The 13,567-nt window shown below is 40.0% G+C and overlaps 1 long non-coding RNA gene across 1 annotated transcript; it reads left to right on the top strand.

Moving 5' to 3' along the window:
* Nucleotides 1-9,228: 9,228 nt before the first annotated feature.
* Nucleotides 9,229-11,945, top strand: LOC140790204 (uncharacterized). The gene is made up of 2 exons (XR_012109331.1): nucleotides 9,229-10,250; nucleotides 11,357-11,945. It is a non-coding gene; the product is annotated as an uncharacterized lncRNA (long non-coding RNA).
* Nucleotides 11,946-13,567: the final 1,622 nt, after the last annotated feature.

Genomic DNA, 13,567 nt, shown 5'->3' with positions numbered 1-13,567 from the left:
AGATCAAGAAGTTACGAATCTAACCCAATTAGTTTTGTAATTTTCTGACTACTGGACAATATCTGACGAATATTTTCTCATAGTTGTATGGATTGATTCCTATAATACATTCAGATCTTGAAGGAATCGTTGCGTAGCCTATTTTTTGGTACTGTAACCCATCACAATGATAGGTTATGGAATGATTCCTTCAAGGTCTAAATTTATTGCAAGAAGCAGTTCGTGCAATCGAGGGAAAATATTCACTAAATATTCTCCTGTAGTCAAAAAATTATGAAACCAAGTGGGATCGATCCCCTGATCTACGTTTTTCGTATTTATGCTCTTTGCAGATTTGAACTGCAATTGGGACAAAAGGATAATTTAATGCGGATGATGGTGGTGGTGGTGGTGACGGGTGGAGTGGATGTTAGGGTTATGGATGATAATAGAGATGAGGGTGGATTGTCGATATAGCTTAAGGGATAAAGATGGGGGAAGAAGTGGTCAAGATCCCAAGGAAGAGGGAGGACTCGACAGACGAGAGAGATTAGAAGTTAGGAGAAACCTTGCTAATGGTAGAGGTGGTAGGTTAGTGAAGAGGGAGGAGGGAGATTAGGGTAGAGAGACTAGAGAGAAGATAGAGAGGCAAGAAACTAATAATCCAATAGCATTATGATTTTGGCTGCCATCCACACCTTTATAGAGGCTAGCTAACAAGCCAAAATAACAATTATTAACCCCAATTCTAGTAGACTCCCGCCGATCACGTTTGAACGCGCCCAATCGCGTTTGAACACACAAAAGACGTTATTTGTCGATGCAAATGTGATGCAGACGTTCAAACGCGGTATTCGAACATGCCCGACTGTGTTCGAACACGCATTTTGTGTTCTCTACTTTTGCGAACCTAATGCAGGCGTTTGCAAAGGCGTTCGAATGCACCCCCAACCGCATTCAAACGCAACCTACAGAAAATTTATTTTAATGAAAGAAAATAACTAATGCAATAAGAAAAGACTCTAACTAAGTGTATCATATATATCGATATGGAAGCACTAACATTATGAGAAAATTATGGTTGCTAGCATCACGAGTTACATATCTAATGGCTTTCATTTTACATGAATTAAAGGTCAAGATTAAAAGCTAAAAATAAAAATAGTGAAGGGAGATCAAAATAACAAATTTGTGATTATCTAACATTGCGGCGGTCATCGGAGGGTGGTGGATAGCCAAGAGTGATGGTGGACTGTCGTAATGTAGGGTGGCCCATAGAGAAGGATGATAGCTAGGATTTGTGTGTTTTGAAGGGATTTAGGGTTACGATCAACTCCTACAAAGGTAAATATGATCTAATGGTTACAATAAAAGATAAAAACAAGATAATAAAATAACTCAACTCAATGATCAGTTCCATGATAATAATCAACCCATGATCATTCCTATTTAAATCAATAAGCAAATCTAACTAACTAACTAACTAACTCAATTTGACTAGATTTGACTCAACTGACTCGACTAACTTAACTCACATGGTCGGATCATATCACCCTACCTCTCACCAGCGAAGAAATGGAGAGAGGAAATCAATATACATTAGAGATCTCTCATTCCAAGCCACCTATGAACCATACTATTTTATTTTATACCTCTCAGATCATGTTTTTGTTGTCATGGAGCATCTTTGTGACGCAGACCGCTGATTGGAGCAATACTAGGTTTGATATTTTTTATTATCCCTTTGTTCGATCTTTATTTACTTCTTCTCCGTTAGGGTTTCCTTTCTTCTTTTTATTTGAGATTGTTTTGGGTTTTTTCTTTTCTATTGTTGACAATAGATGGAGAGCACGAATGCCCACGAATTCAAGAGGTGCATTGAGGAGGAAATGATTGTCTTAGGGTACAAATAATTTGTTGGCCCGCTAGAGAAGGCGTGGGGTTCTATATGAACGAGATCTCGAGAGGATCATAGAATCTTATGATAGTTTGGAGAAAGAGTGAGGTAGATGATCTCTAGCAAGCCAAAGGACCCCACTATCCTCTTTACCACCCTCTCATTCCAGTAGTCCACAGGGAGGCCAATTAGGGAGATCGAGACACACTATCTAAGAGAAACCCTTGAAGCATTATGAGAAATGATCCAAGGTTATATGAAGAATATTCCACCCTCAGCGTGTAGGGTCCTGTGTCTAGTGTCACACTAGAGGGACTAATGGTTCGAAAGCGGACGAAGAAGAGGGTATTGCATATTCTATGGGCCTAATAGTGCCAACTAAGAAAGGTGACATAGTAGGAAGCAATCGAGTTAAGGCTATCAAAACTTCACCCCCTCCTCGGAGAGAATGGCAACCAGGGCCAATAGAGTAGCATAATCCTCTTTAGGGAGATCCACAAAAATTATAGGAGAGGGCCGGCATGGATGAAGGGGTATGGCCATGACACGAGAAGCTTTTACGATCAAGCTTCCCGCACCAAAAACAATAACAAACATTACTGTAGGAGAAGGCATAATGGCCCTTGTTGCCATAGTAGAGACACATGTCGGAGAAGATACTAGGAGGAAGGTAAAGAGGGTGAGGGGCATAGGGTGAAGGGCGAATGGAGCGAGATGGCAACCATTGAGAGATGTTGAGAAGATGGAGGAGAAAGAGTAGGAGCACGGACTTGGGTGAGAGAGAGAAGAGGGTGGAGAGGATGGTGATAATAAGGCTTCTTTAAAGTAGCGAGAGGAATGAGAATGATTAGCTAAAGGTCCCCGAGGAGATTTTGTGGCAAGCCCATGGTTGGAGCAAGAAACCAAGGACCTAGAGCTATAATAACCCAAGTAGTAAAAAAAAATAAAAAACAAAAAATAAAATAAAATAAAATAAAATTGCTGGGCACAACGCGAATGGCCACGCTGTGGCCGGCCTCGTGCCCAACATGCTTTGCATGCTGTGGCAGCAGCGGAGGTGACACACCCCTCCACCGAGCCACTTCCTTGGCACTGCGGCGACGCATGGAGGTGGGACCTAACCCACAGTCCACTTCGCCATTGCTGCATGACCACCCTCTCTCTCTCTAATTTTCTCTTTCTCCTCCCCTCATTCTCTCGATCTCTCTCTCTTTAGGTCTCTCTCTCTCCATCTAGTTCCCCAGCAGCCACGAACTGCCGAGAAGAGTCGTCGTCGGCCTTTCTTCCCGCCGGTGAGCTCTCTCTCTCTCTCTCTCTCTCTCTCTCTCTCTCTCAGTTTCCTCTCGAGGCTGCCGAAAGATTGAGCCGCTGGCAAGAGGCCGGCCGCTGAGTGGCCACTAGCGGCCGTTCCCCTCCCCTGTAGCCCAACCCCCCCTTTCCCCTTTCCTTCTCCTTTCTTCTTCTTCTTCTTCTTCTTCTTCTTCTTCTTCTTCTTCTTCTCCCTTTCTTTTCTCTCCTCAGGCAGTTTGCCCTGGCTGCATAGTACTAGACTCGACCCAGCACTTGTAGTGTTGAGGTGTTGGGCTAAGCCCAGCACAGTCTATGGTAATTTTTTTTTTTAAAAACAAACTATTTAGTACTATTTAAATTATGTTAGATTATGTTATTAGTTATTTAATTATTGTAGTTAATCTAATGTATTTAATTTATATGAATTGAATCTGATTATATCATGATTAGTAAATAAATCTAATCATACTAGGTTTAGCAAAATACATGCAATATACATTACTATATTAATCCCAGCTAGGTATAGTAATTATTAGAGTTATGTACATATATTTATATGTAATTATTTGCATTAATTTAATTCTTATTTTCTTAATTATCAAAGAGAATAATAGGCAGATAATTATGTTTTAAATACACTATTGATAATATAATTATGGTTAATAAATAAAAAAACAAATATAGGAATAAAGAGTATATGATTACAATAAGAAATTATTTTTTAGTCGGGTTAATTTTAATTACTAGAAAGACTAACATTATATATTAAAAATAATTTCAGATTTCAACCCCCTTGTTCAATACCCCATAGACTTAGCTATCGAGGCCTGGTCGTTATTGTAGCAGCGTGAATGAGTGGTTGTTTGGTAATTACAATGGTGGTGAGTAGTCTTATCCCCTAAACGCTTTTCTCAAATTAGGTTATATTATATATTATGTACATGCATGTTTTGGCCTCCAGCATGATTATATGACTTTATTTGAAGATGATTATAGTAAAGTATATTTTTATCATGTATGTAATTAGGCTGATCTTGGATATGAGTATGATGATGATAAATAGAGATGATTAGAGATGATTAGAGATGATTATACTGTTATAATTTTATGTCCAATTGATCTGTAGCATGAGTATGCATGTGATAGATTAGCATGGGTATGCATGTGTTAACTACATGGTTAGATACTACATTGCATCATTTTTCTCTTGATTCATGTTCCACCTAAATTTCTGTTATGCATTAACTTATTATCGTACTAGATATATGCATATGATCTGTCATTTAGAAGGAAAGCATAAAATGTAATTTCCGAGGATCCAAAATGTTGTCTGTGGGAAAGTTTCTTTCTTTGTTACCGCATTAAGCTTTCGGAAGTCCACACAAATCCATATCTTCTTGCTAGGTTTCTGGAGCACCACAATACGAGAGCTTGTTACTTTTTTGACTTCGAAGATGATACCTGCCTCTCGCATATTCCTAATCTCTCCTTGCACTTCACTTTAGTATGATAGATTTGATCGAGTTTGAACAACATAAGGACGGCTCATGGAACCATTCCAAAATCTTGCGGGCCCTTCAGATCATATCATAATACATCCAAGCGACTCTTTCAATTAATGGCATTTTTTATGCTTCTCCTATCCGTAGTGTAGGATCCCAGTCTACTCCTATAGTGATTCACTGCTTATCTTCTTCATCTCCTTCGTCTCCTCTTCAATCAGAAGAGAGAACCCTACTTCTATCTCATCAAAAAGTCATGTTGCAGTAGCCTCACACCAACATGAACATAGCCAGTTTAGAGAATAGTGATCCATTATCACCTTTCTTATTGGAATTTGAATATACCTGCTTTCTTTCTTCCATGTATCCCCGAAGTGTGGGAGAGAAATTGTTTAGATATAAAGATGAATCCCGACCCTATGATTCCAGCTTAGCTAGGTAATCCATACAGTGATTAGCCTCTCTCCATATATTAGAGACTTTCAAAGCTTCAAGCTGCCCGAGGAGTACGAGTACATGATCTTTGGCGTTCCAAGGACATGAGTCAGACGAATGCACTTTACTGCTACCTACGAATTAGCTGCCCTTCTCCCATTCCATCAGATGACAAGTTCTAAGCCTCGGAGAAGAGCAAGTAGCTCAATGACAAGTATGTCCGCTCGTGGTGTAGCTCTACTGAAAGGTGTCAACCATAAGCTGTAGGACTTTCTCAGAACTACACAAATACCTGCTTCATTATTGGGGAGGGAGCCATCTGTATGAATTTTGTCCCAGCCTTATTCTGGTCTTGCCCATTCACACAATAATTAGAAACCTAAATATTATGGTGAGCGTTAATTCTCGCTATTGTTGACTAAAGGTGGTCAGTTGTGATGCGTCCACTCATTGGCGAGATACTTAGGATTGTTTTCATTGTTCCCCTCCCAAATATTCCTAGGGTATTTGACAAGACCGACCTAAGGGAGTAGGGGTGCTTCTCGAGAAATGGACCATTGACTTTTAAGGGTTCGCTTTCAGGCCTGCTTCTTTGTGGTTATCCTATAATTATTTTCCTGATGGTCTTGCAGGATCGCCGATTGACCTTGGCAAAGATGATTGTGTCATTGGCGAAGATTAAGTGAGGCACCGGGGGGCCATTCTTGGATATTCTCAAAGGGTCAAGCTCCTTGTTGTTGACCGCTCTGTTAATGGCTGCTGTAACCACGTCCACACAAATGATGAACAAGGGGAGATTGGATCCCCTATTGATCCATAAGTGTAATTAACTGCAAAAGGAAGGAAAGAAGCCTTTATATTCCTTTTAAAGAGCGAGATCCAGTTGTTGGACCACTTTAAGGTAATGCATATCCACCAGCTTCACGAACATGCCTATATACGTCAATACCGATCTGGTGCCTTTTATGGTTATTGTAACGCCCCCGGCCGGCACGGGCACGTGCATGCCCACGCGCCCACACGGCACGCGCGGCGCACGCGATAAGTCGGGCAGGGCCCGTCATGTACAGATACACTCCTGTGCACATATAATCATAACATCATCAAATAATACCTACTAACATATGCATACTCACATAATCCACTACCAAATAAATTATATTAATCAACCAAATAAATCTGTCAACATCTGAATATTCAAATGCACAATAATATACACTAGACCACTACTTAATCTAGCAGGACCCACACAGGCCACAACAAACCATCAAGATACAACTAAAATAACTAATACAAGACTACGCTATGATTTGACCTGTATTATACAAATCATTGTCTAATACAAAAGAGTACAATATTAAATACTGGTACAACTCAATTTCTATATAAACTATCACCTATACCGTCTCACACCTATAGCCCACCTCATCAATCTAAAATATCTTCTCGGGATCTCTCAAGTCGCTATCACGTACCATATATCTAAGAAGGTTAGAAAAGAAAATAAAGTGAGTCATGAGCAAAAGGCTCAGTGAATAGACCTTACCCCGAATCAGTGATGCCAAACAGAGAGTAAATCATGTACTGGATAATATGAATCAGAAAGAGCATCATATCATGAATGAGTATATGAATATGTTCTCAATACTATATAAATGAAATATAGATAACATGTCATAACTGATAAGAATACATAATCCTCGACAATGAATAAACAGGTCACCACGTCATATGATTATCATAACTCTCTCTCAAATATGACACATGATGCATGCCGATCATGACAATGCTATGATATCAAATACAATCATATATGATGTATATTGACCACTCAATAATCAGGTATGTCAGATAATAATGAAATCATATGCATTTCTCAACATTACGATCATCACCGACATCTCGGTATAATATCATCATACTAGACCACTGTGTATAGTCAATATTCGGTACCCGGTCTCAACATCATGCCCGAAGGCTCAGAGCATACTCTGCCATCCGCAAGGAGTATCTCAAATATAACCATACCCTGCCATTCACTAAGAGTATCAACATCCATCCAGACCGAGCACCCTTCTAGCTGATAAAAATCTCATGAGGATAACTCGCCACATATGCCCTGGCGAACGGTATGTGTCTGAATGTCTGCTGCGCACATAGACTAACGACCTCGGACGTAAGGCCAACAGGATCGCGACTATGTCGAGCGATCAATCATCCACCAAGCGCGTCCTAACTCTCGTGCCCACTTGGGTATCCTCACACTTTCTATCAACTATCCTATCAATCACATTTCATGCTTTCCTTCTAAATGACAGATTATATGCATATATCCAGTATGATAGCAAGTCAATGCATAACAGGAATTTAGGTGGAATAGGAATCAAGAGAAAAATGATGTAATGCAAACTCCAACCATGTATCTAACACATGCATACTCCTGCTAGTCTATCACATGCACACTCATGCTAGAGATCATCTCGATATAAAATCAGAACAGTATAATCATCTCCAATCATCTCTATATATCACCAATGTATTCATATCCCAGATCAGCCTAATCAAATGCATGATAAATATATGCTCGACTGAAATCATCTCTATATAAAGTCATATGATCATGCTGGAGGCCAAAACATGCATGTACATAATATATAATATAACCTAATTTAAGAAAGGGATCTAGGGGATAAGACTGCTCACTTTTGATCAGAAGACACGAACCACACAACTCTCACGTCTGTTAGCCAGACATCAACTCAACGTCAGGGTCCACGGAGTCTCCCATAAGGTGTTCGGGGGCTGAAAATATTTAAGTAGCATGAAGTTAGTCGTTCATCTAATTAAAATCCGTTCATGTAATATATGATGATTTAGAAGGTTCTAGAATTTCTACTTATCTTTATAACTAGTTAGATTTTTAATTACAGATAAAAACAATAATATAAATATAGATGAAAACCTAACTATAATTATATCTTGATTAATTAGAGATTACTTTATAAAATAATAAATAAATACATAAGCCTAGTATTTTATTTGTTACAAAATAACAATATATAATAAATTAATAGAATTACTTAAAATGTATATCATAAGAATATTAGAATATAAATCTAATAATTATAATTTACAAATCTATCTATTAATCTAATATACATATAAGTAAATAAATAAATATAAGTATTACCTATATTCATGTGTAATAGTTTATAACCTAATTTATCATTAATTATTTATAATTAACAATAATCATATTGATGAATATATATTATTATTAAAATAAATAATGTCTAAATTTCTTTGTATTAATTAAAACAGAAATACCTAAACAAATAAATAAAAAAATAAAAAAATAAGGATTACTAGTACTAGTGCTAGGCTTGGTCCAGAACTAGCCTGCTATAGTGCTGGGCCGAGCCCAGCACTGTTGCAGAAAAACAAGAAGAGAAGAAGCAGCTGAGGAAGAAGAAGAAAGGAAGAAGAAAGAAGGAAGAAGAAGAACAGAAGTGAAGAGAAGAGAAGAAGAGAAGAGAAGAAGAGAAGAGAAGAGAAGAGGGAGGGAAGTGCGGACCCGGACCGGCGGGGAGGGCACCGGCCTCTCGCCGGCGGCTCAGCTCCGACAAGCCCGAGCTCGGGCGAGAGAGAGAGAGAGAGAGAGAGAGAGAGAGGAAGAGCTTCTCACCGGCGGCGGCGGCGGCTTCGGGAAGGTGGTGGTGGGTCGACGTCGGCAACGAGGAGAGGAAGGAGTGCGAGAGAGTAGAGAGAGAGTAGAGTGAGAGAGTGTCCGAGAGAGAGATAGAGAGAGAGAGGGAAGGCGGTGGGGGTAGGGGGGGTCTTGGCGGTGGCTGCGGCGATGCGGGGGGGAGGGGGGGCGTGGCACGCTCCCCCCACTGCCACTGCATGGCACGAGGCCGGCCACGTCGTGCCATGTAATTAGTTTTTTTTTGGGGGGGGATTGGGTTGTTATGCTGCTGAATCAATTGCATAATAGATTGGGTCAACAAGGTAAATTTGATCTGCTACTAGTGGATCATATGTTCCCATATATGCCTCTAGTGATGATACTTGAAAACGAATCCTAATAATTTATTGTGTGGGATGGCTCCACGAACCAAGAAAAAATTGATTTCTTAATCTTTGTCGTGGATTGACCCTACGAATTAAATAGGAAAGAGTCACTATTCGCCGGAGAAGTCCCTCTCATCTATCTCACCCATCCTCGGTCGGACGATTCCCTAAATCTCCCACCTCATCAACCAACGGTCGGACGGATTCTCCAAATCTCCTTCCTCACCATACAACGGTCAGAATATCTCTGGATCGAACGGTCGGACGATATCCCATATTTCCCTCCTCAATTTCGTAATTTTCCCCAAATCCTATATAATTAACGACCAGCTGCCTAACGAAGTTTAATCCGAAACTTCTCCCACTTGGTCTTCTTCAAGGTTTTCAAGAACGATAGGGTGGGGAAGGCATCATCGATGATGGAGATGGAGGAACAAAGAAGAGGAGAAGAATACGATGATGACATTGTCGGTACCCACTTTATTCCCACAGAGGAGGAGCTCATCGTCGATTACTTGTGCCCGTGGGTCGCCGGCCACCCGATGGCCTCCGACTTCGTCACCGTCGCCGAGGTCTCCTCCATCCCTCCGTGGGAGCTTCTTGCCGGACACGAGGAGGCCTACTTCGTCTCCGAGCGGAAACAATTGGGCTCGTCGCGGACGAATCGGACGATGGAGAGTGGGAGGTGGAAGAAGGATTCCACCAGCAAGGAGGAGACGGCCGTCCTCGACTCCGGCGAGACCGTGTGGTGGAAGAAGAGCATGTTGTCGTTCCATCTCACAGGATACGACTGCAGCAGTGGGTTCGTCATGCATGAATATCAACTGTGTGAACCAGCCGGCTCTCGTAACCAGCAGAAGAAGAGGAAGATATCTAACTCGGTGGTGGACTCCTCGTCTTCTTCTTCTTCTTCTTCTCCCCAGCCTCAATGGGTTTTGTGTTTCATTAAGATGAGCCCAAAAGCCCAGAAGAGCAGCAGATCACGCAAGCGTGCTCAAGAAGAAGAGGTTTCCTCGGTGTGTTTGACAAAATGCCCTCCATGGAATAAATAACTCGATACTAGCTTCTTTTTAATTGTGAGCATTACTAACTGGATAACTGTTGTTTATCTATACTTATTAGCAAATGCCTTACCTTCTAGCATGTATCCACCTCCCAACACGACATGTTTTATTTAAATTTGATTCTACAATGCAGCATTAGACTTAACTGTTTTTAGCAACTGTCCGTGCCCTTCACATTGGTTTCCTGATCTTACTAATGTTGTTTCCTTATATAGAAACAGAGACAAAGCAAGTTCTGTTCATTGCATTATAGGCAAAATGATCAATAGAAGCAAGTTTGACTTGTCCAAAAGAAAAGAATGAACTCAGAGGAAAGTCTAGTGTAGGAGTAATGACATCTGCAAATGTTGATAGTTTAAAGTCTGATGCTATTGTTATCCTTCTAGGTCCTAAATGCAAAATCAGAGGGTACAGCTATTATTCTTGGAGGTAATGCTGAATTTATGTATAGTTTGAAGTAGTGTGAGATGCTAATGCGATGCTACTTTAGATCGTACACCATTTAGTTGTCATTAGATCTTCAAGGTCATTTATGTACTACAATCACCATTGATGCTATCATAGGTCCATAACTGTATTTGTGCTGGTTCTATGATAATATATATGACACAAAGTAGTGAAGCCAATAGAAAGGATCTTTGTATCTGTGAAAAAACTTCCACCAAGAAAAACATGGAAGGTAGAACTGTGAATAAAATTATATTAGTATTGAATTTGATGAAATATATCCAGTCTTACTGCATATTTCCGGAATAAGGAATAATCTTTATGACTGGAATATTCTTTTGTAGTTTAATTGGATCTGTTGATATGCATGTCTTTTTTCGGGCAAGGAACTTAACTTTTCTTTGTATTTGATGAAAAAGGCTGTGAAATTGGTTTATAATGTCTTTTGTGCTTGGTAGAATTCCGGTTGTACTTTGTTTATGTTTTATGTGCATTCTTGCAGTCATATTATTAATAAATTAGCATTAAGGACATTAACCTTTTTGAAGTTAATTCTTAAGATTTTGTCATTTTGAAGTACAGTCTTCTGTTTTCTTTCTGTAATAAAGTAAAAATGCAGAAAAGACATTATTTTGAACTAATGGTACTAGTTTTCTTGACTCTTTGTTTAGGATGTGTGACCCACGAGGATTGTTTATTCATTTCATAACTTTTACTATGCTTTGTGGAGATTTACTTCATGCTTTTCCATGACGTTCTTACTGGTAAAGGTTTCAAGTTCCAACAGCATGTGTTTTTTCATGACATTATTCTGAGGGATACATTCACCAAGACAGTTGAGGAGTATAAAGCGCATACACTAAAGGAGGAATAAATCTTGTTCTTACTGGTAAAGGTTTCAAGTTCCAACAGCATGTGTTTTTTCATGACATTATTCGGAGGGATGCATTCACCAAGATAGTTGAGGAGTATAAAGCATACACAGAGGAGCTTGACCATCAGGAATAATTATTTTCCTGATGGTCTTGCAGAATCGCTGATTGGCCTTGGCAAAGATGATTGTGTCATTGGCGAAGATTAAGTGAGACACCGGGGGGCCATTCTTGGATATTCTCAAAGGGTCAAGCACCTTGTTGTTGACTGCTCTATTAATGGCTGCTGTAAGCTCCTCCACACAAATGATGAACAAGGGGAGATTGGGTCCCCTATTGATCCATAAGTGTAATTAACTGCTGAAGGAAGGAAAGAAGCCTTTATTTCCTTTTAAGTCCAGCTCCCACGGAAGCCTTTATTTCCTTTTCTAAGTTGCGCCTCATTTACCCAACAGTTATGACACTTGTGGTAAGAAAAAGTATAGCATACAACACAGCTTCTGCAGTTTTGAGACTGACTGACAACACGAGAAATCACAAAACTTGTGATGCAATTTCTTTCCAAATCTAAAGAGATATTAAGGGTTCTTCCTCGTGCAACTATTATTGAACAACATTTCACAAATTTCTACTCCGATTAAGCTTAATCTAAAAAAAAACAATTTGATTAGGATATTTTCATTGCTTGACATTTAACTGAAACACATATGATAGGTTCCTCAACATCTCAGCAAAGGTTCTGTTCCATGAAAGCTTCTATCATCTAATATAACTATTGTGAACAAAGAAATTGCACATAAACAACAGCAAGGAGAACCAAGAAAGTATAAAATATCACTCAGTGAAATCAATTACTATATATAAAAATTGTAAACCATATATATATGTAAACCCAGCCCTGTACAGTTGCATAATAACAAACTTGCATTTGAGGCTAATAACAAAATAAAACCCCAAAAGATACATACAAGTATACAACACTGAAAAAACCCCTAGACACACGTATGTATCTAAACACTAGGCAATAATCTCGCTCGTTCGCTTAAGCAAAAGTCGGAAGAAATATTAAAAACGAAAGTAGAGATGAACACCAAGATTTTAACGTGGAAAAACCCAAACGGGAAAAAACCACGGATCCAAACTCGAATCAAAACCAATCACTAGAATAGTAGCAGTTACAAGACTGACTCACAAAACAACCCGTCGATCCAAATGACTTTGTTCCTCTCAGTCGGATCTGGAAGAAGCTAACCGTCATCGGGCTAAAGCTTTACATGAAGCTCGACTGGGGTAGCAGCGGGACAAATGTCAGTGATAGTAGCATGACTGAGAATGTCTGTAATATACTTCTGTTGGGACAGTAAAAGACCATGAGATGATTGAGCAATTTCGATACCTAGAAAGTACCGAAGAGGACTGAGGTCCTTCATCTCAAACTAATTGAAGATGCTGCTGAAGAGAGCGGATACTGGCCGAGTCATCTCCGGTGATAATCATATCATCAACATATAGAAGAAGGTGGACCCGACCCTAAGCAGAAGACCGCAGAAACTTTGAACTCTGACTTAAGTTCCTCCATGGTATGATCTTCTACATTGGTTCCCCATATATCTGAAGATATAGGAAATGCTGGTGCTGAAAGAGAGGCAAGCTCACTTGTGTCCGGTTGGCGCAAAAGGGCATCAGCCGCTCGATTCTCGATCAGCAAGTTCCACTTGGGTCAAGCTCGATCCTATCCGTCGCCGCGAGTCTTTCGTAGGCACGCAAGATAGGGGTAGTGCGACCATAACCGCCTCAAAGGGGTTCATTCTCAGTCGAGCTTGGATACTTGTACTCCAACTAACCCAAGGTGGAATTCGGGTCCATCTACATTGAGTCCACTTGGTGTCGGGTGGTGGAACCACTTGACTCAATGTCAGTTCAGCAATAGAAATCTGGTGCATCCGATTGCGCTCGGGAGGTCGAGTTAGATACAGTTGGTGGATCCGGATTTTCGAGTTAGGTTTAGCG

This window comes from Typha latifolia, chromosome 6 (genome assembly GCF_019914945.1).
Source record: "Typha latifolia isolate L0001 chromosome 6, TyphaL0001v2, whole genome shotgun sequence".
Classification (NCBI taxonomy): Eukaryota; Viridiplantae; Streptophyta; class Magnoliopsida; order Poales; family Typhaceae; genus Typha; species Typha latifolia.
Note: the sequence above shows the minus strand (reverse complement) of the source record. Positions and strands in the feature narration are given on the sequence as shown.